Source organism: Rattus rattus, chromosome X (genome assembly GCF_011064425.1).
Source record: "Rattus rattus isolate New Zealand chromosome X, Rrattus_CSIRO_v1, whole genome shotgun sequence".
Classification (NCBI taxonomy): domain Eukaryota; kingdom Metazoa; phylum Chordata; class Mammalia; order Rodentia; family Muridae; genus Rattus; species Rattus rattus.
In genome coordinates this window covers 97,851,900-97,879,665 of record NC_046172.1, presented here as the reverse complement: position 1 = coordinate 97,879,665, position 27,766 = coordinate 97,851,900, and the positions used below count along the sequence as shown (strand labels likewise).

Sequence of the window (27,766 nt, the reverse complement as noted above, 5' to 3'; positions counted from 1 at the left end):
AAAAAGCAGACCAGAGTTGGTAGTGTGGAAAGGACATGTCAAGAGAGATAAAAATATCATTGGTTACAATTTCTTCTCAGCAGAAAATATACAGTTCAGTGTCTTTCTATATTCATATTTAAATCTTCTCAAGAAATATGAAGGTTTGTTTTATGATTTTTCATTTCTTATGAAAAATTTGTGAAAGAATAAGTAAGGGAAAAAATAAGCCTATGATAAAGTCAAATACAAGTAATGAGTAAAATATTGTCTACTGTTAAAGTCTATCTTGTTTCTATCTATTATCTATCTAACTGCGTATCTACCATCTTCTCATCTACATCTAGCCACCTCATATCTTTTATCTCTCCACCATCTGGTCCATCTACCTAGACAGAATAATTTTGGCCCTCTTAACTTAATGAAGAAAATCTGTGAATTAATTTATTTTAAAAATAAATTAACGTTTAGGTTCAGTTGCATGTGCCTGCACTTCTGGTGTGACTGAGGCAGAAAGATGGCTTAAATACTGACACTCGAGGCCAGCTTTGTTAATCCGGTATCATCATATAAAAGAACAATAAGAAATGATCATTTTCCCTTTGACAGCATTCATATACTATCACAATATAATAAGAACAATGCTTCAATGTTCTTGTTCAATGTATAAGAAGAATTCAAATATCTCTGATGGATCAGCCATGATTCAATTTGTTGATATGTTACGAGAGGTTTGATTATTATTGATTATTATTATTATTATTATTATTATTATTATTTGATTATTACCATACACCAAAATGAATTTTAAGTACTTGAACCATGGTAGTTTTTCATCTGTTCTGGATCATAATTTGCCATCTTGACAACAATAAAATATGAATAGAAAATACACTTACAGCAAGATCCCAAGAGGATAAGTGTAGCAAAGGAAGCAGTACAAAGATCAATAATTGTGCTTCCTTTTGAATATCATATTCTGTTATAAATATACTTCATTCAAATATAAGCAGATACTCACAGCAATGAAGTTCCTAGTCTTTGTTATAAAATGTTTTCACATTAGAGTATTATCTAAATTAGCACTCTTTTGCATAACTTTCCAAATGATTCTAAAGTCCATCAAGAAAGAAAAAGATTCAAAAAATAGTTACAAAAAAACACATGTTGCCCTTAGGAAATTTGTTGAGAAAAAGACATTTATTTGACAGAGCTTCACAACAAGGGCCACTGAGACGTCTCAAGACAATTTTATATTAAGAAATTAAAGATTTTTAAATCTATTTAAGAAGCTGGCTTCTCACATCTTGTTATGAACGGGATATATGTGTGTTGGGGGGCGGGCATTCAAATAACACTTATTCCAGAGTTAAATTAGGAAAGTGCAAACAATAAAACTGTATTTGCACATATTCCTTTACGAATATGGTAGGTAGGTAGATCAGGTAGGTGAGCATTCTATCTTCTTATCCTCATAAGGCAGAAGTCACTCAGGTTTACCTCCTAAGGGACTAAGTCTGAAAACTGAAGAAGGACATTCATAGAAGGATGTGCTCTCTTATTTCATATCCCCCACAAACATTAAAATTAAAGATAAAAATCCCATGGTTCTCAAATGCTAATAAAGATGATAGTCTAAAGAATAATGCATTTCGAGAATCTACTCTCAAGTACTGAAACAAGCAGCAATCCTAGGGTATAATTGTCGTTTATCTGGAAATTGTATCGTTATTTTAATTAAACATGTATAGCTATTGCTAAAAATTATAAATTTTATCAAAAGTATGTATTTTTCCACTGATGTATGTTACCTTCATTGTTCCAGAAAGGTAAGATTATAAGAGCTTCAAGTTGTGTGCATCCTTTAACAATGATGACGTAATTGTTAGAAAATAGACATGCTTCAAAGATAGGCCTATGGTCCCTGTCTTTTATAACAGAAGACCATGTTTTAAAACAACTTTCTTGAAAGGCATGATCACTGTCTATGTCCCTAAAAGAAAAATGTGAGGTCTCCCTTCATGTTCTTATTTTACTTACAGAACTTATCATGGATTCATATTTCACTGAGTCAACTTTATTAGATTCGAAATCACTTTGTTTTTATATGATACCAAAACTATGACATTCAAGGTTCTAGTGTTTGTCTTCATCCTGTTCTGATGACAGTAATCAATGTTTGACTTTGCAAAGATATTTCATTAGCATCCAGCTAAATAATGATTCACTGAGTTTTTATTTTCGGAAAGAGGCCCTAGATGTGACAGTAAGTTCTAACCTGTATGTGAAGTTTAACCTGTTGCTCTCAGAGAGTCGGCCATTACTCACTATGTGGTAGAGGGAAGGATTACTGGAGATTTGGGTATTTAAATATACCTTCAAAGTATAAAGAGGCCAGCAATGGATCATGAAGTGAAATCCCACATCTGAGCCTACTGTTAGTATCCAGGGGATGAAGAAACTGGGGAAAGTGTTTTTCAGGAATCTTGTAAGAACATAGAACAAACAGAACACAAGGGAGCCATCATCCGTAAGGATAATAGTCTCTTTTTCATCATGGCAGTTGAAGATAATCTTGTGTTGTCCTTTCTAAGCAACACTTAACGGGCATTTTGTCAAGATATTTAAATGAGTGTTGCTTTCTTGAAATCTCTATGAGAACCTTTGTTCATTCCAATAAGATCAAACATATTTTATAGACGCCAACTCTAAAAATTAAAAGGGTTGATGTATATTGCTAAAAGTTGCATAGCTAGAAAGGATTAAAATGGCCCCCTAGCAAGGATAGTACTGAACACTAGCTGTAAACCTGATATGGGAATAGCTATCTTTTCACTGAAGTCGAGGTCTTTTCACTTGCTCACAATTTTCAGGAAAGGTCTCAGGACCCATTATTTATGTACCCACCTGCATGCGGGAGTAGCCCACAGTGTGACTCTCCCAGCTTTCGGAGGGTTTTGTTTTCGCACTGCTCGATGCCCGGTTGGTCAAGAGAAAGTCCAACAGGTCACTTGCCAGTGCTACAGACAGCAAAGCTATTGGCACAGCTACATGCTCTGTGCAGAGGAAGCAGCTAGTAGTAGGTGGTGAATAGAAACCGGAATCATCTTAGAAATAGATGCTGTTTTCACTTGGCAGGGTGTCCTATGAATCAGGTTCTACTTCAGGAGATAGAAATGTGAGTTGATAGGTGAGTTTGAGTCCAGAGTGGCAGCAGTCCCTGTACGGCTGTAAGACCTTAGAAAACATACTCAAGGTCTCCTGGCCTCTGTTTCTTCATATGTTTAATAAGACTTGATTGTTATAAGAATATTAGGGAAAGTATTTGGCATCCAGTGCTGTACCTAACATTTTTATCTCTGCACATGTGTGCAAGTTCTAGGCTAAAAGAAGGCTGATGTCCTCTGGAGCTGAAGTTACAGGAGTTTATGAGCTACCTGACTTGGGTCCCTTGGAAGAGCAGCAGGGACTCTTAACTGCTGTGCCCTCTTCAGCACCAGGGAGTTATTTTTTATTACTAATTCTACATGTTTCCACTCCTCTTATAATTTCACTGTTATAAAACAAAGCTTCTTTGTACTGAACTGCTGATGTTGACCGAAAGATGGGGTGACTACTTAAAACTGTGCAATATTTCCTATAAAAATCCATGGATCACTATACTTGAGTTGTACTAATAACAATGATATATCTTTCCTTGCACCTGGATGGATCTCATGTTCTTCCTTAGGTACAAAAACAGAACACAATCCATTCAGTGCATCTTCCATTTCTCCCCTCTTGGTTATAAATGAAAACCTGTCACGTGGAGCTGCCTAGAGCAAATAATCATTATTTCTCCCCACATGTCTTGCTGTACTAAATCAGAAACTATTCACTAGTAAATTATATGAAGCAATTACAAGAGTAAAACAATATTATACCAAGCAAAATGCACCTTCCAATATCCCTTGTACCTCTGTCATACTAAATGCTCCCCACTTGGATACTCAGCCCCCTGAAATCTGAGAGTCTGGCCTCAGTGTACAGAATGGGATTAATTATAACGCTTGGTGTGGGAATCACTATTACCATCGCACCACCCATGGCTCTCTTGCTATAATTAATTTGTTATTTAAAATTATGCACTGTGAATATCCAATTTTAGGAGATAATGCCAACATTTTCCCAAGTATTTGTACAGATTTGTATTTCTGCCAGCAATCTATAAAAGATCCACTTGGTTCCTATTCCTATAAATGCTTGATTCTTTTAAACATTTATAGTTTTATCAGTGTAATCAATAAAAAACATTCCCCTTTTTGCTTTACATTATCTATTCTATGAGGCTGTTTTCTAACACCAAACTGAGGATTGCATTATTTTCTTTCTTCTAAGACACTAAAGATTTAAGAATAATAAAAACAATTAAAAATAAGTATTAACATAATCTAAGAGTATGGTAGCAACTATTCTTCAGGAATGAAAGCACACAAGTTAATATGTGACTCATAAAAGGGTAGTATCCAGTCCGAAATGATAGAACAGTGGCAAATTAGAGGAAAAATAGAAATTATTGTGATGACATAGTCTTTAGTCCCAGCAAAGTAGACAGCTATTTATGAGTTCTAGGGCAGCCTGGTCCACACAGTGAGACTCTAGAAAAACAAAACAAAAACCAAGAAAAGACAAAACAGCCAAAAACCCTTTGATCAAGTAGGATATTGACATAGCTTGTACCCTATAAGGTACCTATGCACAGGGCTTGAATGGCACATAAAAAATAGATGCCTAATGAGATAAACAAGGTAACTGCAAAATAGGGATATGCTACCTGCTAATTGATAAGGTCAGTTTCTAAAGGAGCCTTAGCTGGATGCAGACATCAGTGGCTCTCTACCTCTTTGTACACACATGATCTTAATACTTAGGACCACACTATTCCATTGTTTATTTCTTATTAACTGATCTTACCTCGCCAATAACATCACAAAAACCTTGAGAGGCCATTGATCTTGGTGAACATTTCATATCAATCCCATTAATTCCCGATACCGTGGACAGTGTAAGAGTAACTGTTTCAGCATTATTCAAGGATATATTCGTATGATTTCCAACTATCACCCCAACACTTTGTGCTACTCATTCTTTATTATAACCTTTATAGAGAGAAAGGGAAGGAAAAATAAAATGCACAATTTGATTTTTTAAAAAAAGGACTAAGTAATAGTTCTGGGATCTCCTTTCAATCAGATGTTTACAACAAATTGTGTGAAAACTTATGACTAATTTAGAGCAATAAACAGCACATTTTCTCTCTGGCAGGGGTGTTTTGATATGTTAATTGGAGTGTTTTGCTTTTTTCAAAAGTAGGTTGCACCATTTTTAGTTCTAATGCAAACTTAATGCATTATCTATAAATACGTAAAGTCAAAGTGACAATCTTGGATTTTTATATTTTTTGAAAAACCATACCCTGAGAACTTTATGTTCTCTATGGTATGGATATCATGAAGTGTAATGAAGACAGCCCTTCTGGATTTGTATTAGCTAATGATTACTATTCAAATGGTTGCTAATCTACCACTGAAGGCTTTAGAGTGCCTGGCTATTCTTTTCTTGTCCTGTAATTTAGTGAATATCTTGTCTCACAGCTATAACTCTGCCATAGGGACTCAAAATCAGGACAGTGTGGAAAAGAAATTAAATAGTTTTAAACACCACAGTTCAATATTAGATGATAGCAATACCATTAAAGACATTTGTCTGAGAATAGGCCATCAATTATAATGTAGGGTATATGGAAATTACATACAAATCTGATTAATTACTTCACTTTCATTTGCTCAGTTGGGAAACCTAATATATAAGTTAATTCCCTGAATTGGTAGATAGTAAGAAAGGAAGAGTCCAATGTAGTCAGCCAGAGATACAGCTCAGTAATGGGCCTTGGATTCAAACCACATATACACAAAAGGAAAAAGTTTGCTCTAGATAGTAAAATAAGACTGTAGGTAGACTATAAGTTTCTAAAAATCATGTCGTGGGTGGAGAGAAAACTTTGGCCACACTAATCTGAACTACCTGAAAATAATCCTAGGACCGCAGCCACCTGGTGGCCAGGCTAGGCTGTTACAGGTTTAAACGTTACAGAGCCCTGTACCTAGAAACCGTGCCAAAACTATGACATACAAATGAGAAATCTAGGGCTGTGTTTCTATGTACTTGTAGGAGTTTCTATTGGTGGATGTAGCTATTCATACGGTCAACATCCCCTAATCAACATCTTCTTCTTGAAATCTCTCCCTTTACCTATCTTTCCTTTATTCCTCTTGTTTTAATACAAGTTCACAGGTCACATCAGTTCTGTTCTCAACGCTCATTGGCTTCCATGAGCCCCCACAGATACACGTGTCGAATCATACGCTTTGAAATACACTTCCTTCTGGCCTCTCCACCCTCCCAGACCAATTCTGTCTTCAATTTTAAGCTCAGAACTTCTTACACACTGGCACCATACAAGCTATGCTCTATTTGTTGATCTCTTGTTGATCTAACAGTGCCTTCCTTGATCTTTCTTTCCAGTACTAAGTTTTTAACTAGACATTTTCCAAGAGGCTTAATCACTTTAAAATGTATTCTGTTGCAACCCTGATGCCTGAACAATATAGCTGCCAAAACAAGACCCAAAGAAATACTATAGCAATAGTCATGTGAACAGAGAAGAGGAAAATCTCATAGGACCCTACACTCAAACAAATCTAACAAGGCCCTATCCCTATAGGCAACAATGCTAAGGAAAGAAGAATAAGTCTTCCCTAGGGACTGGTTGCCTGATTGCCTGATTGTTTATACAATACCAATTGGTGTTACATATATATATATATATATATATATATATATATATCACATGAGGAGGTAAGCATGATGATTCACATATTATACAACACATGTCTATTTGTATATCTCTATATATTTGTATGAATATATATGAATATATAAGGTGAGAGAGAAAACAAGAAAGAAATAACAGTAACAATTGGAAAGAGGTCATGAGTTTAACAGGACTGGGTAGGGGTGCTTGAAGGAAGGGGGCAATTATGTAATTACATTTTAATTAAAAAATTAAAATAAGAGACACAGCCAGAATACAGCAAATACAGAGGCGAATGCCAGCAGCAAACCACTGAACTGAGAATAGGACCCCCGTTGAAGGAATCAGAGAAAGAACTGGAAGAGCTTGAAGGGGCTCGAGACCCCACATGTACAACAATGCCAAGCAACCAGAGCTTCCAGGGACTAAGCTACTACCTAAAGACTATACATGGACTGACCCTGGACTCTGACCTCATAGGTAGCAATGAATAGCCTAGTAAGAGCACCAGTGGAAGGGGAAGCCCCGGGTCCTGCTAAGACTGAACCCGCAGTGAACTAGACTGTTGGGGAGGGGGCAATGGGGGAGGGTGGGGAGGGAACACCCATAAGGAAGGGAGGGGGAGGGATGTTTGCCCGAAACCGAAAGGGAATAACACTCGAAATGTATATAAGAAATATTCAAGTTAATAAAAAAAAATTAAAATATAGATTTAGTTCTTTATTTGCTTAATGAATTTGAAGGTGTCTCTGAAATATTAGGGTTCCATATGAGAAATGCATCATTACTTTTACTTCTAGAATCAGTGATTATGGTTATACAATAAGAAACGTATTTTCATAACCCCAAAAATGTGGCCTTTCCCTTAAAGGCAGGAGGAGTGCCAAACTCATCAAAGTGAATATAAATTAAAGAGAAGTAACAAGGGGCAAACAATATGAGAAAGTAATGCTGCATTCAAGTACCAAAGTAAGACTTTAATATAATTGTAAAAAAATAGTAGAATAAAGACAATCATTTGAGCTTTTTTTATCCAGGGGAACATGACGTGTTTCTTTAAAATCAATTAGCAGATAAATGTATGTTCAATTTAAGGGAAGCAAAGATCTGCAGAAATATAAAGATTTAAAAATACCAAAGAATGGAAATAAGTAATTCATTCATCTGCATCTAACGTTTATTAAAAACATTTAGTGAACACTTTCTTACTGTGGGTAAAGTTGCTTAAATTATTAAAAGACAACTTTTCAGCTGGGATCCCACTAAATTTGCAGACTCAATAGTATTGAGCAGTATTATTTTGTTAAGTCCAAAATATTAAGAAATGTCTGCTGAAATCTTAGAGGGGCAAGATACAGGAACATGATAAAAGAAAGAAGTGGTGGTATTAAAAAAAAAAACCAAAACCAAAAACTCAGAGTTTTAGACAAGTATTGCATTTTGCATGCATTTAAACAATGCCACTTTGTGGAGAAGCACTGTTTTCTGGCTGTAAACACCAAGATCCTTTCCCACTGAGTAGCCAGAAGCATCAATCATCTGACTTGACTTTATTTATAAGTAAAAGGTATATTTCAAGAGAACACATAGGGGTTTTAATAATTACTAAATGGTTTGTATTTGTTAAAAGCTTCAAGAAGTTCAATTTAGGGACTTTTTCTGGCAATCTTATGTTATACTGACTTCCACATGAGGGTTAAGGTAATTGGGCTTGACAAACTTTGAATCCTTTTAAAAACATGTGTATGTGTATACCACAATATGTGTGTGGAGTTGGGGGACACCTTGTGGATGGCATCAGGTCATCAGTGTCCACAGTAAGCATTTTTACATACTCTGTCATCTTGCAGTACAGGATTAGAAGTTTGGATGGAGCTAATTATAATAGTCATAATAGAAAGGAAATAATGTTCATTATCTGTTTGTAACCAGGATGCACTTGATAGTTAATGCTACCGAGTTTACATGAACAGATTTCAGTAGGCAAGTCTAGTGGAGTAGAGTATTAATCATGGGTAATAATTTATTACAATGTTGTGAAATTTGGAGGAAATAGCATTTATCACATCCAGGATTATACCTGACATTGGCATAGTTTATATTATATCTCTACATAGCTTCATAGTTCATTTGATGAGAAACTGTGTCATCTGTCCTTTAAGTGAACACTTAACAAACACAGAAAAACACACCAAAAAAGCAACTCTGTTATTTCCTACGCCTATATTTGCTACTCTTGATAACTTATTTTATATAACAACCGTGACACCTTAACTTTCATCATTAAAATCAATTAAAGTGGGCATGGCGGCTCATGCTTGTAATCCTAAGCATTAAGGAGGCTGAAGTTTGAGAATTACCCCATGTTCAAGGCTGCCCTGGATTACATGGTGAGGTGAGTACTTTAGAGCAAGTCCCTATTTCAAAACAAAATTAGAAGAGAACAAGCAAACAGTCTCAAATGTTTTACCTAAGTTTTTAGGCAATTTTTTTCAACTTGATGAACAAAAATTGAGAAAAGTATTTCTTATATTAAGCTAGCAGAAAAGCTAGAATTTCTCCAATGAGGAAGAGTAGAGATTCTTCACATTTTATTTAGAACCTACAGCTGGCAAGAATTGTTGCATAGGTCAGGTTTTCCTATTTTGTATGCTAAACAGCAAGAAAAAACTTGCCATTTGTTATAGCATTGAAATGAGACTTTAAAAGTGTGTCCAGTTGGTACTCTGTAAGTTCTAAATTCTCTTTAACAATTCGTGTAAGACACACCTTGGAATCAGTTGGTTAAAAAGACTGGAAGTGGAGAAAGTTGCAGGAGATAGGAAATGGGGAGAGATTCAGAAAGAGGTCCAGAAAGAATTATGAAATATGTTCATTTACTATTTGATATTCTGTTTTTCATATTTCTAACTCTGGGGCTCTTATGAAGTATCTATGAGCTAAATTTCCCCAAATGGAGCTATTCCTATTTCTAACATTACACAGGGGTATATTGGATGGTGAACTTTGATGCTTTGTAGGTGTTAGAATGTTGCATTTCCAGAAGGAAGTTATCTTGAGCTCTCTTGTTCCTGTGAATAGCATTTTTTATTCCCCACCTCTGTGTGATCATTAACATGTTGTAACTGTTGGGCAAACCTTGTAGAATGTATGAAAAGAAATCTAACTTCTACTCATCCAAAAGTGACAAATGTCCTCACATAACATCCAAGGACTGGAGAAAGAATGCTTCACTTGGCTGCAGCCCAACTATCTGGGGTATTTGAAAAAAGTTTGATTAACGACTTTGTTTTGAACTTTTCCAAGTTGGTAAGCTACTGGAATACAGGATCTGAATCTTTGTCCCCAGGTCATAGTAACAGATACATGGCTTCAGAATAAACTATCTCTTCTTCTCTTTGAGATAAGGGCAATGTATTTTTGCATGAATACGTCACATCATCTTAGCCCACTACTATCATCAAGGAACCAGCAGAAAAACCTACCAAGCCCACATGCTTCTCTTACACTTAGCTCATCAGCAATATCTGGCAGCCCCTTGAACATTTGTCGAGATCACCTTCTAAAGTCTTCACTTCTTTGTTCTTAGAGACCCCTCTTTCAATCTGCTGTGTGCTTCCTAACAATGGGAAAATTGACTTTAAAGGCTTGCTCTGCTTCTGAAGTCAATGTTCCTTTCACACATCAACAATAAAGTTTCCAACTCAGATGATTTCTACAAATGCTTCCACAAAGCTTTTAGTTCTGAATAGTTTCCAGCTACTTCTAAAGCCTGACCTTTCTATTAAAGTGTTTCAAACACTTCTGTCCCCTTTCTCTCTCACGACAGACCAGTCCTTTGCTGAAATTCAAAATGTGGAATTTAATAGCATTCCCCACTGTTTACTCAGCATGCTTACCCGATACTACTCATTCAAGTTTTGGGTTATTTCAATGTTCATATAGAGAAATTCCTACATTGAGCCTTCTTGGCCAAGAAGAGCTTATTTTTTTTCACATACAGTTGATGCTTTAATTTTTCTAAACGTACCGATGTTCTTCTTTTCCTCCTTTTCTCTCTGTTCATGCCTTGTTACTTGCTAGAAAAGCCTTATACCTTCAATTACTAACTTGACTGTCATATTTCTGCAGAGCTCATCTTTCTCCTACTACCCACTAAATTGTGGTGACACTATTTTTTAGTATTATTTTTTGCTCCAGGAAGGTGGACTGCAAATTAACCATAGACTGCTTTGATGCAGAAGTCAACGATAGGGTTCAATTTTTACTCAGTTGAAAAATCAAAATGTCAATAATATGGAGTGAAGTGGAAAGTTTATAAGGCTTCAGATTTCAGTGTCGTGTTCATGAGCCTGTTGTTTGGGCCTGGCTCTAACTCTGCTGTCTGTGGCTGCCTCTGAGCTTCGAAGGCAAAGCTAAATATCTGTGAGAGTCCACATGGTTCCCACCATCCAAACTATGGATTATGAAAAATTATTGACACTTAATCTCTGACCTTAGTTCAAATTTAGTTTATGGAAACTTGGGAGATTGTTAAAAGCACAAACTCTTAACCTCTTCGCCAAACCTATTGAGTCAGTATCCCACAGGTGATTGTAGTCACAGTGTAGTGCCAGGAACAATGATATAATTCATCCTGCTGGCTTGTAAAATAAAGAGGAAACGTGAGTAGGATCATAAAATGTATGAATCAGGACAGATACACTAAATTTAAGACAAATTTGGGCTATTGCAAAATAGTCAATTCGGTTGGACAGAGATAAAATAATGAAATGATGTAAAATGAAATAGCTCTGACTATAGTTGTCTCTGATGCTTTTGTTCCGTTCTGTTTTCTGTTTGCTTTCAAACAGTTTATGTAGCAAGACTTGGCCGTGAACCCTTGACACACTTGCCTCATTTGTGTGGTGTCTAGTATGTATTTCTGGAAACAAAACAAAATGAAATCTTGGTGCTTTACAAATTGCACTGCATATGCCTTTAAGATTAATATTTTAAAATAATAAAATTTGGTATTGATATGTTTGTGTGATGAAATCTTTGTTTAAGATATTTACTAATATGCATGTGTTTGCTAACTTTCTTGCAGTCATTAAAGTTACTACAAACTCTTTGGCTACTCACCTTTCAAAATCGTGTAACTTTCACTTATTTTATAGATGTTGAAGCTTTTTGTAAAAGAATATATACATTTTAAACTGTCATGTCTTGCCAGCTTTTGCCACGGGCTACTTCAAATAAAAATGCATCCATACTGTTCACAGGTTTTACATTTCTAGTTAGCGAAATTAGATTACATGCATTTACATATATATGTATATATACATATATTTACATTTCTACATATTTATAGGACGACAAGAAGATTTTAAGTATGTAGACAATCTTTTGCATTCAACTTAATGTGAAGAAGGATGGCTTACAATTTAGATTATCAACAAAAGTAAATATTGTATACAATGCCAGAATAGAAAGCTTCAAAACTTACCCATGTTTAAAATATACTATGGATGGGAATTTTTAACAACTATACTTGGCTATTTCTCTTCTAAAAGTACTATTTTATCATTGTCATTTTTTCATATAACTTTCATAACTATTGTGATACTGATTATTGAGTATGTATTACATGTAGTACACTATGTTCTTATTGTGTGTGATACAACTGTGTAACCGACATAGAACATAATGATACTTCACTGATTAGCGTTGAATCCTTTGATTCCTTCTCACTCTTCTGCTTATATATTTTTAAATTTATCCAAGTGAAGAGTTGAGGAGTAAAAAAATAATATAAATATATAAAATATAATATATAAATATGATAAAATACAAGAAATTTAAATATTTAAATATTTGTGAAAAAGAAATTACAACATAGTGCATCGTAAAATAATGGAATTCTGCAATAAAAAATATTGAATGTGTTATATTTGTAACAACACAAGGGCACATAGTTAAAAATGAATGTTCTTCCATTTTTAATACAAGTGTCAAGAGAGTAATAAGTATAAATATATTGGTGATCTTCACTACATGAACTATTCAGGTAGACAACTTTCAGTGCTGTCACCATGTTACAGAAAACAAACTAAACAGTATATACTTTAAATACTTACTGGTATTGCAAACTTTATTCTGTTCAAAAGGAACACACCTGTCCAATTGAAAATTGCCCATTTTTCAAAAGAGATGTTGATACCATTAACCAAACCAGTAACACATTCTCCCTCCCCCCCCCCCTCTCTCTCTCTCTCTCCATATATATATATATATATATATATAATATCTTTGTGTCTGATTCTGTAGAGCTTTAGAGAAGTTATTACTAACTTTGTAGGATAGTTGAAACAAGTCACATGAACCTGCATTTAGTTTGTAAAAATTATTCGCTCTTATTAAAATAGTTTCAGAAACTCAAAATTCCTGTTATTAGTGTGCTTGTCCAGTATGTGTGGGTCATGTTAATTCTCCCAAAAAAAATAGGTATATTGGTATATAGGTATTACAATAGCACTTTTGATACTATTCAACATACAATCAATATTAATATATTAAACATGTTTGCTACATCATTGCAACAAACAACTAATCTTCAACCATTTTTTTAGCTGGGTGGGAATGCAGTTTTCAGGTCCCTGATGTGCTCTAGCAAGGAGAGCTGCTTGGGTAAGTGAAGTAAGCCAAAAACTTTATATAATAAAGTGAATTTAAGCTAAATTTTGCCTTTGAGCTCTTTGGAGGATTCAAGTTTTGAAGAGATGAGATAGAACTTACCAGTTAATACTACTTTAAGATGAATTTACTTATCAAAAAAATCTTTAACTGCTGATTAAAAACCAATGGTCAGCACAAGGCCAGGGAGAGAAAGAGACAACACTTGCTGTGTGGGTATTAGATGCTTAGCATAAAGAGGTAGAGAGAAGATACTTTGCCACAGTCAGAAGAGTACGAGTAAAAGGTGAGAGCAAAGGTAGAATTGGCTGACTTCACATTTTGGTAAGACTGACCTTGGTCTTTATCATTCGACATGCTGGTGATCAGTATGAGAAGACCTGGTGTGAATACCGTATAAACTTACCTGGACATCCATGTTAACCTATTTCACCAACACAATGAAAACATTTGCAGTACATTTCAATGTTCATAAACTTACAGTGAGATTCCTCCTATTGGAGCACTTCAAAATTTTTTACTCTATGCTCTTAAATTTCCCTAAACATTTATTTTCGCACTGTATGGAAAACTAGTGGGAGAGTAATAGAAACTTTTTAATATATATTAATAGGAAATGTTATGTTTGTCATCGCATTAAATGAAAATAAGTTTAGTAATCTGGCACAATGGTTTGATGTTGGTTTTTTGACTACTGGGTACATTTTGATGTAGCCATGTTTTATATACCTGTTTTGTTAGGAAAAAATGTCACTGATTTCTTCTTTCTTTCAATTATATTTTATCTTTAGTTATGTGTGTAGCAGACATTCCCATTTCCAAGTCTATTTCCTTATTAAAATCTTTTAAATTTGGATGGCATTCATTTTTCATTTTATTTTTGTACCCTTATATTTTACATAGTTATATATTAGCACCATATTAAAATACTCCTATCAAATGCCCCTATAGTGATGGCTTACATCCCACAATCATCAATTCTTCCTCTGAAACTACTATTGTAAGCTCATTTTGTGATATTAACTATGTCAATAACTGTGAGAAGGCTCAAATATTTAACTAACCATTCCTCTCCCCTCCTCTCTTTCTCTCTCCTTTTCTCCTTACTTTTTTCCAACACAAGGTTTCTCCGTGTATCCTTGGCTATCCTGGAACTGGAACTGTAGACCAGATTGGCCTGGACCTCAGAAATTCACTGGCTGCTGCGTCCTGAGTGCTGCGATTAAGCACACATACCACCTCAGCCAGCTACCACTCTCTCCTTTTCCTCTCTTCTGCAAGTTTGTCTTTACTGGTTTTCAGAATTTTTGAGTGATAACAAAGATTCTCGCCTTTTCTTATACCTGTTCTGAGAAGTTGATGATAATTAATAATAATAACAATAATAATCATTGCTTTATTTTGGTACTGGGAATGGAGTATAGATTCGTCCCCTTGCCAGTCAATTATTCTACCACTGAGATACACCCCAGCCTCAGCTAGGAAGAACATTTAATGAGTTTTGCTTTCTAAAATTCCTATCAGCAAATGATAGCTGGATTTACTAATTTCAAAGCACAGCTATGAGTTTGTCATTATAAGGGGCAATCAAGCGATCATGGATTTTCTTCATTGACTGAAAATTCTCAGTATATAATCTTATATTTATTTACCACAAAGTTGAGATAGTGTTTTGAAACTTGGTGAGGGTATCTGCGTCACCCATAATTCGATAAAACATAATTCTAATGTTTTAGGTTGCATTAAAATATTTTTCAACAACATTTTTCAGATGTGGTAAGCCCTCAATGGTATATATTTAGTAGATTGTGTACAGCCCTAAGTTGTCAAACTAGTTGTAATCATCTATATACAATAGTTAAACATTGATCCAAAATGATTCCAGGGCATGCTTATGTGTATACTTACAATTAATTTGGAAAGAAGGTGTTCGTTGGCCTATGCTTGCAGGTAATAGTTGACAACCCTAAAAATAAACATGAAAAAAAATAGGATGAGAATTATGTAAGAAAGACTTTAGTTAAGGTGCCTATCCTATTTTCTTGGATAAAGCCTGGCTGAGTAGTAACAGGAATGCTATCCCCAAACTCCGCATGGAAATCTCAACTCCATAAGTATTAAAAGTTAAAGTATCGGTTCAGCCTGTCCACCACCTTTGTCCTTCTGCTAAAGAAGAATCACATGTCAATTCTGCGTTCTAAGTGAATCAGCAAAATTCTATACCCAATGTTAAGTTGAATCATTTTAAGTAAGACAATTTTCCGAGCTCTAATCAGAGGGCATTCAATCTATAGATCCTTAGCCTTTGGGAAGGAAAATAACACCTGAAATTAACATTTTAATGGCAGTCATACAGTATCATTTCTGCAAATTTATTTATTTTTCAACAAAACAAGTTAAAAAATAAAAACATTAGGTAATGTTTTAGTAGGACAAAACAAACTTTCAATAATGTTACTTTACTTACTTTAAACAAAAAAATGTATTCCTAAACCAATACAAACATGTCCAATATGTTTCAAATACAGGTATCTTCTTAAAATAGAAAGTTAATATTTCTGCTGAGCTAAGTAAAATGGACTGAAGTAAACACCATTAGCATGGTGGAAAATATATAGAAAACATTATTCTGTAATTTAGATTAATAAAATAATTTAATTTACTCATATACCTATCAACATAAGTTTACATGAATAACATAATATAAAATATGTATATATTGAATTTTAAAGTCGCAATTTCAATAATTTGATGATTTTATTTCATAGTAAGACAGTAAATTAAGGTAGTTGTGAATTCAAATAAGTGAGAAACAACTTGGGTTAAATTTTTCCTCTATTACCTAAATTAATTTTTAAAAAAGTACGTTTACTATTCATAAATCTGCCCGAGCACCTTTTTGCCACTTTGAATAGTTAGCGCAGAGACTCATTGCAATGACCGTGAAGAATGAATGTTTAACATTGTGATTTTGTTGTATGGAAACGTTAAAGTGCATATAATAAACAAATCAGTTTCCTTATTGGAAAGATGTATAAAGCTTGCTCTCTTTAAGACATTTCAGGAGGCACAGATCCAAAATCACTAGCCATTTTCAACTTCTGCTAAGAGTCTATGCTGAGTGAAGAAGGCCTTGGCAATGCTGTTATCAATTTACAGGCCGCAAATTGTAGATTGCATTGCAACAAAGCACATCATCTCACTACACTGAAGTAATCTACTCTTACCCGTCGCAGCTCCAGGTTAAATTAATTTTACCTAATTATACAGTACCCTAAAAGGGAATTTCATGTTTCGTGACCACAGAAGTGCGGCAAATAAGATTGCTGCCCCCTAGTGGTCATTCATAACTACTGCAGTCAGAACAATGTGTGGTCTGAAGTCAGGATTTATTTCAGTCAGGTTTTCCCTCACATGAGGAGATTTAGATGATCTTACAATAAAGCATTTCTGTTCCTTCATGGTAAAAAAAAAAAAAGCATTGAACCTGGAATTTCTTAGGACATATTTCTCTGAAACTTGACAAGTAAAACTATTTTTCTGATGGGTCTTCTGTTTTCGAGTAGATTTTTAAAATGTTAATTCTGATTTTAAAAAAAGAGACCTCCTTCACTATAAAATTAACTCTTTTCTAAGTTTGTCCTTCCAGCCTCATTATGCTTTTTTCCACTTTCCGTTGTTATTGTTGTTTGAATAGAATCATGTAGCCCAGGCTGGCCTCAAATTTATGGCAATTTTCCTGTATCTGTCTCCCATTACAGGGACACTCCACTGCTCTCTAGCTCATGGCTCAGAGCCTTCTTTATGGCAATATTATCATCTATGAAGACATCTTTTACCCATCAGCTAGTTGTGAATTTTAGATACGTTTTATGATACATCTATTAGCAGTTCAAGTATTTGATCTTTCCATACCTTATTGAACTATTACAATTTTAAATTCCCACAATAAATTTGATTCTCTCTTTTTGTGGGGCAGTGATTCAAGATATCAAGATGGCCTTGAGCACAGCTGTGTTCTACATATTAATATAAATGCACGTCTTAAAGCAATCATTTTTAAAGTTTTCCAAGTATGATGTTATTGTATTTGACATGACCTATAATTAATTTATAAAGTGACATGAAGGACAATTCTGTGGCTATTCAAGACATTTTATTTTATTTATTTATTTTTATACCATGACTCCAGCCAGTTCTGAGGCTGAAGCGGGTTTATTATTTTCCAGTCTGCTTTTATACCACATTAAGTACATGCAAAAGCTCTTTTGTTCCTAGCCTACACTAATAAAGCCATTATGAAAGCATAGTTTCAATTCAAAATTGCCTTTTAAAACTCTTAAGAAGACAGTGAGGACTAAATAAAAGTTCTAGTTGAAATAATAGTTTTTCAAAACTTGAGACAGGTTTTCCAAGTACAGTACCTACCAACATGCCTAGTTTAGGCTTAATCACCCGAGCCAGTGGATACTAGCATCGCGAAAGAACCGAAAGTACTTCTCTACCTATTCCCAGATTATCATATTCATTTAAAAAGAAAGGGATGTCATCTGATTCAGGATTAAAGCAACACCACAGGTGGTCTGCAGGGTTCCTTTCCCTGCTTATTTGAGTTTTCAAGGAATCTTTAAAGAAGTATGGTAAATATGTGATCAAAATGTGATCATTTTAAAGAAAGTTTAGTGAGGCAGGCACTTTCAGGTAGGTACAAAACATCTCCAACCTTTTATTATCCTCACAAACATATTGCAAACTTTAGCACTGTGGTTTATTTCGGTCGTATAATTGTTATAAATTCTAGCGCAAAGAGGTTCTGACTTTCTCTGTTTCTTCTACAGTTATCAAAACAATTTTGTTCTCCTTTCACTGAGTGTTACTTAAACCATGGGTACTTACAGCCCTCTGTTTTATTGTCTTAACTTTCACTTCAAGTTTTCATGTAGTCTTAAAAAATCTCAGTCTTTGCTATCTTGATCAGCTATTACCTTTTAAACTTTATCATTCAGTGTGTGTGTGTGTGTGTAAAGATATGTGTGTGTGTGATATGTGTGTTGGGCAGGCTTGGAAGTCCAGACAATTTTAGAGTTGGTTCTCTCCTTCGCCATAAAATCTGGGATTGAACTCAGTCCATCAAACTTAAAATTTTAAATATGTGCTGGGTTTTGAACTTCTGTCACCCTTGTAACAGCAAGTGCTTTACCCTCTGAGCCAATGTCAGCTGTGCACAAAACAGGTCCTTTTACATAAAGCCACTTTTGTTTAAAACAAAACAAATCAACAAACAAAAACTTTGACTCCTCCCTTGGGCTCACAAGATAAGAAGGGCAATAAAACTGCTATTTCTCTTGTCACTTTGTGTGTGTGTCCTTTAGTTTGGCAGAAGTCACAAAGATATTGTCCTAACACTGTTGCCACATTAGATCCCAAGAATAAAACCTTAGGTGACAGACCTCTGCCCAAATATAACATCTTCCACAGCATTTTTATCCTTATGATCTTAGTAAATGGCCCTTCCTCCACTTTGAAAAGTGAACTGAGATCTTTAACGACCCACACACTCCTCATTTGGAGAAGCTGTCATATGATGTCTATGTGCCAACTCAGTCCTGGAGAACAGTGTTAGGTCTGAGTAGATGTAGTCCTAGTGGACCTTCATGCATGAGTATTGGGCATATTTTTTGAACTGGTAAGGAAAGGAAAATTATACAGATTTAAGGTTTAAAATATGAAGTTAAAAGAATAAGTTTCCAAAATTAGACTCAGGACTAAACACTGTGAAAAGCAAGTCCAGGCAGCCCTGCCCTGCTGCTTAGGACTAACAGACCATAAAGATAAAGAAAAGGAATGCAGTGAACCAGCCTGAGTTATCAGGACTGACCCAAAACCATCTGGCAGAAGGGCACCTCCCCCAGCTTACTCACAGAGTCACACCTTAATCCAGATGTCCCTCAAACCCTGATACGCCCTGGCTCCCAAAACTTGCACGCTCTAGTCAATACGTACTTCCTGCTGTGCTGTAATCCTCACTGCCATGTTTAAATGAGCCAATCACTTATAGTCGCCTAGAAATTAACCAATTGGTGTAACTGGTGCCAAACCCCTAACCTCCCCCTATAAACCCCTGACTTTGAGCTTCATGTCCACACCTCTGTCTCCTGCGTGGATATGTAAGGGTCCCGAGATCTCTAATAGGTCTCTGTAATAAACCCCGCTTTTGCTTATTACATCCAAAATGGTCTCTGTAAGTCTGGGGGTCCCGATTTCATGACTTGAGTAAGGTCTCTCATGTGGGATCTTTTCATTATGGGGGCTCGTCTCGGGATCTTCGCCACCAACCCTAGACCAAGACCCTTGAGGTGAGTTGATATTTGTCTGAGTGTTTCTGTGTGACGTGCACCGAATTGTCAGTCTGTGTCTGTCTCTGTTTTGGTTCCGCCGTGTGTATATATGTGTGTCTTAGTACTGGTCAGTGTTAAGAGGGCAGATGTGTATTCCTGCCTTGTGCTTATAGGGCAGATGTGTATTCCTGCCCTGTGCTAAGAGGGCAGATGTGTATTCCTGCCTTGTGCTAAGAGGGCAGATGTGTATTCCTGCCCTGTGCTAAGAGGGCAGATGTGTATTCCTGCCTTGTGCTAAGAGGGTAGATGTGTATTCCTGCCCTGTGCTAAGAGGGCAGATGTGTATTCCTGCCTTGTGCTAAGAGGGTAGATGTGTATTCCTGCCCTGTGCTAGGAGAGTGGATGAGTATCCCCACCCAGTGTAAAGGCTAGCTTGAGAGTGCATGAGGGTGGAAGAGGTTTCCCCACCCGAGAGTGCACTCAGGTTGAGAGTGCATGAGGGTGGAAGAGGTTTCCCCACCCGAGAGTGCACTCCGGGGTGAAGAGTATTCCTACCACTACAGTAAGCTGTTTTTTTTTTACTCAAGTCACAATGAAAAATGTGTGCCCAGCCTTTGTAGATGAACAAAGCTGAGTTTGAATCGTGACTTGGTTACTTATTAGCCTCTCTCTATTCCTATTTCCTTGTTTTTCCATCTCTTTTTGGGCCTTTCCCTAAACATTTTGATTTCCTTGCATTTTCTCTAAACCTGCATTCCTATCATGTGGCTGTTTTTTTGCCATGTATCTGATGTGCATGTCAGCCTAAGAGCAGGGTCTGTTCTCCCCTTTGCTCCTTCATTACTTGGCAACTGCTGTGGTTTTACAGCTTGACGTTTTTTCTTTTAAACTCTAATAGCCTTTTCCTTAGTGCTTCCGTCTGAGTCCATTCTTGAATTGTTTTATTAATGGGACTAAGAACCCCCAAAGGAGACTGGATTTCCCCTGCATGAATATGAAAACACATGAATGACTATTTCAAAATAGTTTCAAACTCATCCATAGATAAAAGATACACATGCAAATAAAAGGAAAAAAAACATAGAAGGAAACTGATTTCATTGTATATAATTATCTCTTTACTGGAGCTCAGTCATTGCCTTTAAAAGGACATGAAGGTCACTGGTTTGTTTTCTTATGAGAATGACATAATAGATTAAAGATGGACTCCGGTAGCTAGTGACTCATGCCTGCATCTGCACATTTTAAAGGGCTGTGATTTATAAAGTAAGCATTCAGCCTTGAGCTAATTCAAACCTCAGTTGTTCAAATTAAGACATCAAAACTAACATAAGTAAGTGTATGTGGCCAATCGGGTGGTCAGTCACCTAATATAAACCTCAAAATTTATTCTACTTTTCGCCCTGTTGTGAATGTGCATATATATGTGTGTGTGTGTTTATATATTACACAAACAGAAGTGTATATTCTATGTTTATGGCAGCAATAATAAAAGCCATAGCTTGCAAGTTATTCACATATTTGTACTGTTTCTAATTTTCAAAGCCAAGAATGCAAATGTATTTTCTGTTCATTCTGAATTTATTAAGCATGATAAGATTCTCAAGGACAGTGTGATGCAGTCACAGTTTTAAAAGCTTTCATTTATTATGCCACATGGCCTTCAAGAGGCAGAGGACCAAAGGGGAAAAGAGCCTGCATTCAGAATTAAGAGCCTAAAATTCTCTCTATGGCTTCATCACTAATAAATACCAACTACTTGTGTTTCTAAAAATTAATGAAGAGCCATCTTTTAACCTTGTTAGGCATCTTTCAGACATTACAAATAACAGGACACAAAGACGTCTTAGTGGGGAACATGCTTGCAGTGCAGGGCAGGAAGCCTGAGTTCAACCCCTGAAGCCCACATAGAACTGGAAAAATTGATTGCAGAATGTCCTCTGACCTCCTTGATTGCTTAGACTGCCCCATCTCTTCCCTCTCTTGTGAACAGACACACACACACACACACACACACACACACACACACACACACACAAGATTACATTTAATGTTTAATTTTTGAAAATCCATATGCAACATGAGATCACTCAGAAATATGAAAATATTTTAATTCTATTGTTTTACTAAAACGATTAGTACTTAATGAATTGTTACTTTCAGAGCATCATCTATACCTTGAAAAATATGAAATGCTATGTTAGCATTACTAAAAATAGACTAATAAAAATAGTTTTATTGGCATTAGGGACTAGCAGTTATATTATAACCAAACAACTGATTATATTCAAGTGAAATGCACAGCTCATTATTTACTTACATTTTATAGAAGTCAAATAATTCAAATATTTACAATTTGCTAAAAAATAAGTTTCATAATTTCTACATATTAAAAGCTGAATCATTTCACTTGAAGCACTTAAGTAGCCTAGACTGTTCTCAATTCCTGTTTGACCATATGAAAATATTGAGCATGTTCAAGGAGCAATGCTCCTTTGAATTCTTAATTTCTACAAATGTCTTCTCTACCTGGGTGTCTCTGTGAGTTATCACAGAATAGACTAATCAATACATCTTCATATGTGGTAGTAAAAATAGCACCTGAGAAATGATTCAAACTTGTATTCCTTCTTTGCACTTTGGAGCGATATCACTATTTTCAGCATAGACAGTATCCTTTTAAAAAAATCTACTCTGTGAACTTTCTCTAAATAGCATGGTGATCCTTTCTTGCCATATCTTCCTATAATGTTTACATATTGGACTTCCAGTTAAGAACTGAATTCTAACTCCTTAATATTAGAACTGTGTATTATTTCTGTTTCTGGAAATACGTAAGTGTCTTGCAGATACTAGAACCTTAATAACCACTGAGTTATAGTAAAGCAGAAAGCTGGGAGTTGATTTAGAAATTATTTTGAATATCAGGATTAATATGATTGTTGAACATTCCCCCAAAGCTTTGAACACTGGACTTCAGTTCCTTTCTGTTGACAACCAGAAGGTTGCAAAGTCTTGAAATTCAATGAAATGAACATGTCATGAATCACTCTTTGGAATGCAGGGAAAATCTGTCTCCAGAAACCTAAGATCTGATTTTCATTTATCCAAGGAACACCTAATGGCACATGTGGACCATTGTTTTAAATATGTTTGAGGGAACGCCACTGCTGCAGCTATTAGCTGGCCCATACTGCCCCTTTTTTAAAGTTGTACAACATGAATATCTGTAGATTTTCAAAATGTTCTTCTGTTCTCTGTGCCAATCCAAGTCCTAGTAACTCAGACACCAAGTCAGCTCCCATTTTGTCTAATAAAATTGCCACACTTGGTACTCTTTTCTAATTGTATGCATGGCATCTATTTAGGACTTCCTTATATATTATCTTAACTTTTAGTTGCATACCAATATAATTTATCGTAGGGATTTTAGCATGGAGGACATCACATGGACATCAAACCCTGGTCTGACAGTTCGATGACTCTAAGAACAGGTGGTATATTCTGTTAATTCCTTATGGCCTGAGGTACAATCAGGCTTCAAAAGATATGTCTCCACTGATGATGATAGAAATCTGCTTGTTTCCTAAAACATATCAAGAAGAAATCGAAGCACCAAAATTTAAGATCTACCAGAGTACAGAAAACTAAATAATTACTTTGAAATTATTGGACACAATCACAAATAGTGCAACTTCACATTCACTAAAAAATGGTGAACGTTATTTGGATACTGTTTTCATTGGTAAACAATTAGGAATCCAAAGGGAGGCTTGATAGGAGTGATGGACAAACTACAAATGACCTTTCCTTCTCTTCTTCCCAGTGACTAAAGTCACCCAAATATTCAAAGGCACTCTGATTACAGAAAATGAACATTCCCCAGTAAAGACTTCCAATGTAGGGGTCAGGAAAGTTCACACAGGATGGAATAATGGCCTCTAGTTGAACAAGTGCCCACTGTCATCTTTGTCATTTGAAGCCTTTATATACTAACCACCCATGTGTTCCATTAAATCTAAGAATATATTTAATGAACCAGACAATTTCTAGTCATGAAATTTAATCTTAGCCTGAAAGTTGGCAGCACTGATGTTAATGAATTCCCATTCTGAATTCTACACTGAAAAGTGATTTGGGAATAAAATTATCTAATGATATATTTTTAATAGTTTTCTCTAGAAAGAAATATAGGTTTATTTCTAGGGGGTAACATTATGTATATTGTTATATCCTTATTCTATAATAGTCTCAAAACTTACATTATAAAATAATGAAAGCACCTTCTGTTACATGGCCTCTGAACATCACAGTAAAAATGAACAACGTAGAACTAATAGTTAGAAAAAATATAATAAATTGAAGCGTTTTAGGGGGAAATTAGAGGAGGAAGTCAAACCAAGCTTGATTGACTTTCAAGAAACCTTGCTTGGCTAATCTACAATGGAATGGCTGACGTCCTACAGAAAGTTATTTGGAATCTATTAAGTTTTTCATCAAAGACATATTGCTCATCGTCTATTGTATTTATATAACCTTTGACCATATTTAAATGAGTGCCTATTCTTTTGCAGAAACACAAAGGTTTATTATTTATTTTAATCATTTTAGAGTAAGTTCTAAACTTTCCGTCCTCTCTCTCTCTCTCTCTCTCTCTCTCTCTCTCTCTCTCTCTCTCTCTCACACACACACACACACACACACACACACACACATCTATGTAACTTTTGTTTTAATGATTCAGGAGATGAAACTCAGAGCCTCCCACATGTTAAAATAAGCAAACACTGTGTTAACAAGAACACATCAACTCTTTCAGTTTCTTAACTGTGTCATTCACTTATCAGCACCAAAATTTCTGTGTAAGTATAACATAGAAGGGAGGGAGTTTACTGGAATTAATATGGAGATAGCATTGTATTGTTTCAATTTGTTGGCACAATTAAGTGTGTGATCATGAACACAATTATTTAAACTTATTTACTTTTAAGTTCTCATTTGCATAATTGATGCTACAATATGGCTTCTAATTATTTTGTAGTTACATTGAAAAATAAATAAGAGAATATTTTAGGTATGCTATAACCAGATATAAATGTCATAATTATGTAAAGATTAGATCTACCTTTAAAATTATTTCTTTGATTATTTTTAAACACTTTCACCTTTATGCTGCATTCATTAAGAAAATAATTTAGATAAAGGATAGGGAAAGTGTAGTCTAGAATGTAAGTATAGATTTTGAACTTACATATAACCCCTTAGTAGAATTTTAAAACTACATTAAATAGAAAATATTTTAAAAATAGGCTAGTTATGTAATCAATGAGAGGAAGACACAAATCAAAGTCAGTTTTATCTACATTATGATAGGTAGTCCTGCAAAATGAAACCTTGACACAAAATACAAAATTGTGTGTGTGTGCTTATGTACGTGATAACATAAATTTAATATATAATAGACATTAGGAAGAATATCATAAATGTACCTGTTAGGTAATATTAGCAAAATGGAGAAATGGAAAATATCTCTAAATTTCTTTTTTTCTATGCATCGCAATGAATTGCCTGTGTGTTCACAGACTGGCAGCATGAATCCCTGAATTGTTCTACAATCAGTTGTAGAAATAATTTTGTGTGAAGATTGTAGTACATTTAAGTTTCACCTTTTTGACTTCTGTGTGTTTATAAGACAGGTGCAAAAATTTATAAAAAAGTTAAAAATCTACACTTTTCTCTTTCCTATATATGATATATGCTATATAAAAAAACCATGGCTAGAATATGTGTGTGTGTTTGTGTGCGTGTGTGTGTGTGTGTGTGTGTGTGTGTGTGTGTGTGTGTGTGTGTGTTAAGGCAGTGTTTCAAGAAGCATAGGCTATTGAACATCTTATGTGGTCAAAGATGACCCTGAACTTCTGATGTCTTGCCTCTCCTCTCAAGTTTTGGACTACAGACAGATGTCATCACACCCAGCCATGGGTATTTGGTTACCAAATCAATTAAAGAAAAGTAATCAAAAATAATTCTTCTTAGAGTAACATTTATATAGCTTAAGGAAGCTGATAAATGATAACCTAGGTTAACAGTGAAGTATAAGTTTGTGGGTATTGACATCATTAAATAACTCTGTTTCGTAAGGTTTGGAACTGTACTACCATTGAGGTTAGATCACTAGCTGTTATTATGTTAGTTTTGTTCCATTTAGTAAGAATGTCTTAAGTTCACCTCGAGAAATAAAAGAAAACCAAGACTTGTTTCCACTTGTCATTAAAAGATGAATTATTTCAAATATAGTTCACTGAATGGGAAAATGACAGAAATGAATACTGGCTTTTGCTTCTGTAAAACTTTCTTTTGTGGTTGAAGAACTGTAGCTATTATTTTCTGAGACAGAAAAATCTCCTATCTCTGTGTAATTATTTGAATTCAGTTTTCAGAACTAGATAATTTTTAAGTTTTTCTTAGTTTGTAGTATTTGAAGGGATGTTAATAACCACCTAGTTCAACTTTTTTTTTTTTACTTCCACTGCTGAGGACTGAAACAAAGACTGTCACGCATGCTAGGTAAATGCTCTACCACCAAGTTGCCTAGAATTTACTGTGTGAACAGCAGAAGATACAGAGGCTAATAAAGGACTAAACTTCATGTCACTTAACTTGAACTGAAAAGGTTAAAACTTTCCCATAGTGCCTTTATTTTTCATATTAATTATTCAGCAAATATATATTGAAGTAAACAATGACATATTGGTCTATCCACATAAACATGAATAAAGTATAATCCTTATCTGTCACTATATAAATTGATAAATTAGGTTATACTCACTGTAATATCCAAGACAATGTTTATAAGATCTCTAATGTCATGCCTGGTAGATAGGAATCATTGAAAATTAAAGTATTAAATTAAAAGCAACAAGCAAATAAACTAAACCACAATATTCTAAGTGTCAAATAATGTGTTTAATGTCTATTTTCACTAAAATTAAAATGGAAAATTTGATGCTTTTTATGTGATCAGTTACTATATATATATATATAATTTAAAGCATTTGCGTTATATATATAATTTGCATTATATATATTTAAAGCATTTGCATTGTAAGCATTATTTATTTTATCTGTGTTTATCCGTTACAGGATAAGATCATTCTATGTCCTTCATAACACCTTGACTTGTACCACAGGCTAGCCTTTACCTCACTGCTCTTCCTACCTGAGAGTACTCAGATTTCAGGCATACGAAAGCCATGCCTGGCTTTTGCTTCTTTGCTTTACAGTCAGCAAAATGCCCTTATTCTTCACTCTTTGTGGCAAAACTTTACATTTCTGCCTGAACTAAGACTGAGAATTAGTCTGCTGCCATTTCTCGAAGTCCTACCTTTACCAGAAGCTCATTACTTTTATAATTTACCTGAGACTCTATTTGTTCTTGGCATGTCACAAGTCCTTTGTCATTGTATTGCTGTTAACCCAGTAAATATTCTGCATTTTTTATGTATTGTGACTAAAGTGGAGTATGTATATGTTGAGCTCAAGTAGAGAATGGAGATATTTTTCTTCAGTGATAGTTAAAGAACTACCAATAATCACTATGGAAATGAAAAATATAAGTAGTACATTTGAGGGAAAAATGTCAGTCTCATTTTCCTCTCATTTGTTCTGGGGGGGAAACGAAAGAAAGAGAAATAAATGTTACCCATTGCATAGCTTGAAAAACTATGCTGTGCTATTTCATGGACTAGTCTTTTCAGAATACTAGTTTCTTTTGAGAAATTTAATACAAAATGCACATTAGATTTTATCAATCATCTATATACAGCATTGAAAATATACTAAGCCCTTAAAATAATACTAGTAAAATTCCATACTCCTAACTGATTTCTCATGTCATCTTATAGTTGACTGATTTGGATTA

General features: G+C 35.0%; 1 long non-coding RNA gene and 1 other non-coding gene across 2 annotated transcripts in view; both read right to left on the bottom strand.

Annotated features, from left to right (window-relative positions):
• Nucleotides 1-27,766, bottom strand: part of LOC116888855 — a 105,913-nt gene that overhangs the window by 71,337 nt on the left and 6,810 nt on the right. Inside the window, exon 2 of the long non-coding RNA XR_004386346.1 lies at nucleotides 15,416-15,473. This is a non-coding gene — a long non-coding RNA (uncharacterized LOC116888855). The remainder of the gene's footprint in view (nucleotides 1-15,415; nucleotides 15,474-27,766) is intronic.
• On the bottom strand, nucleotides 2,875-3,002 carry LOC116889534. The gene has a single exon (XR_004386469.1). It is a non-coding gene; the product is annotated as a small nucleolar RNA SNORA35 (small nucleolar RNA).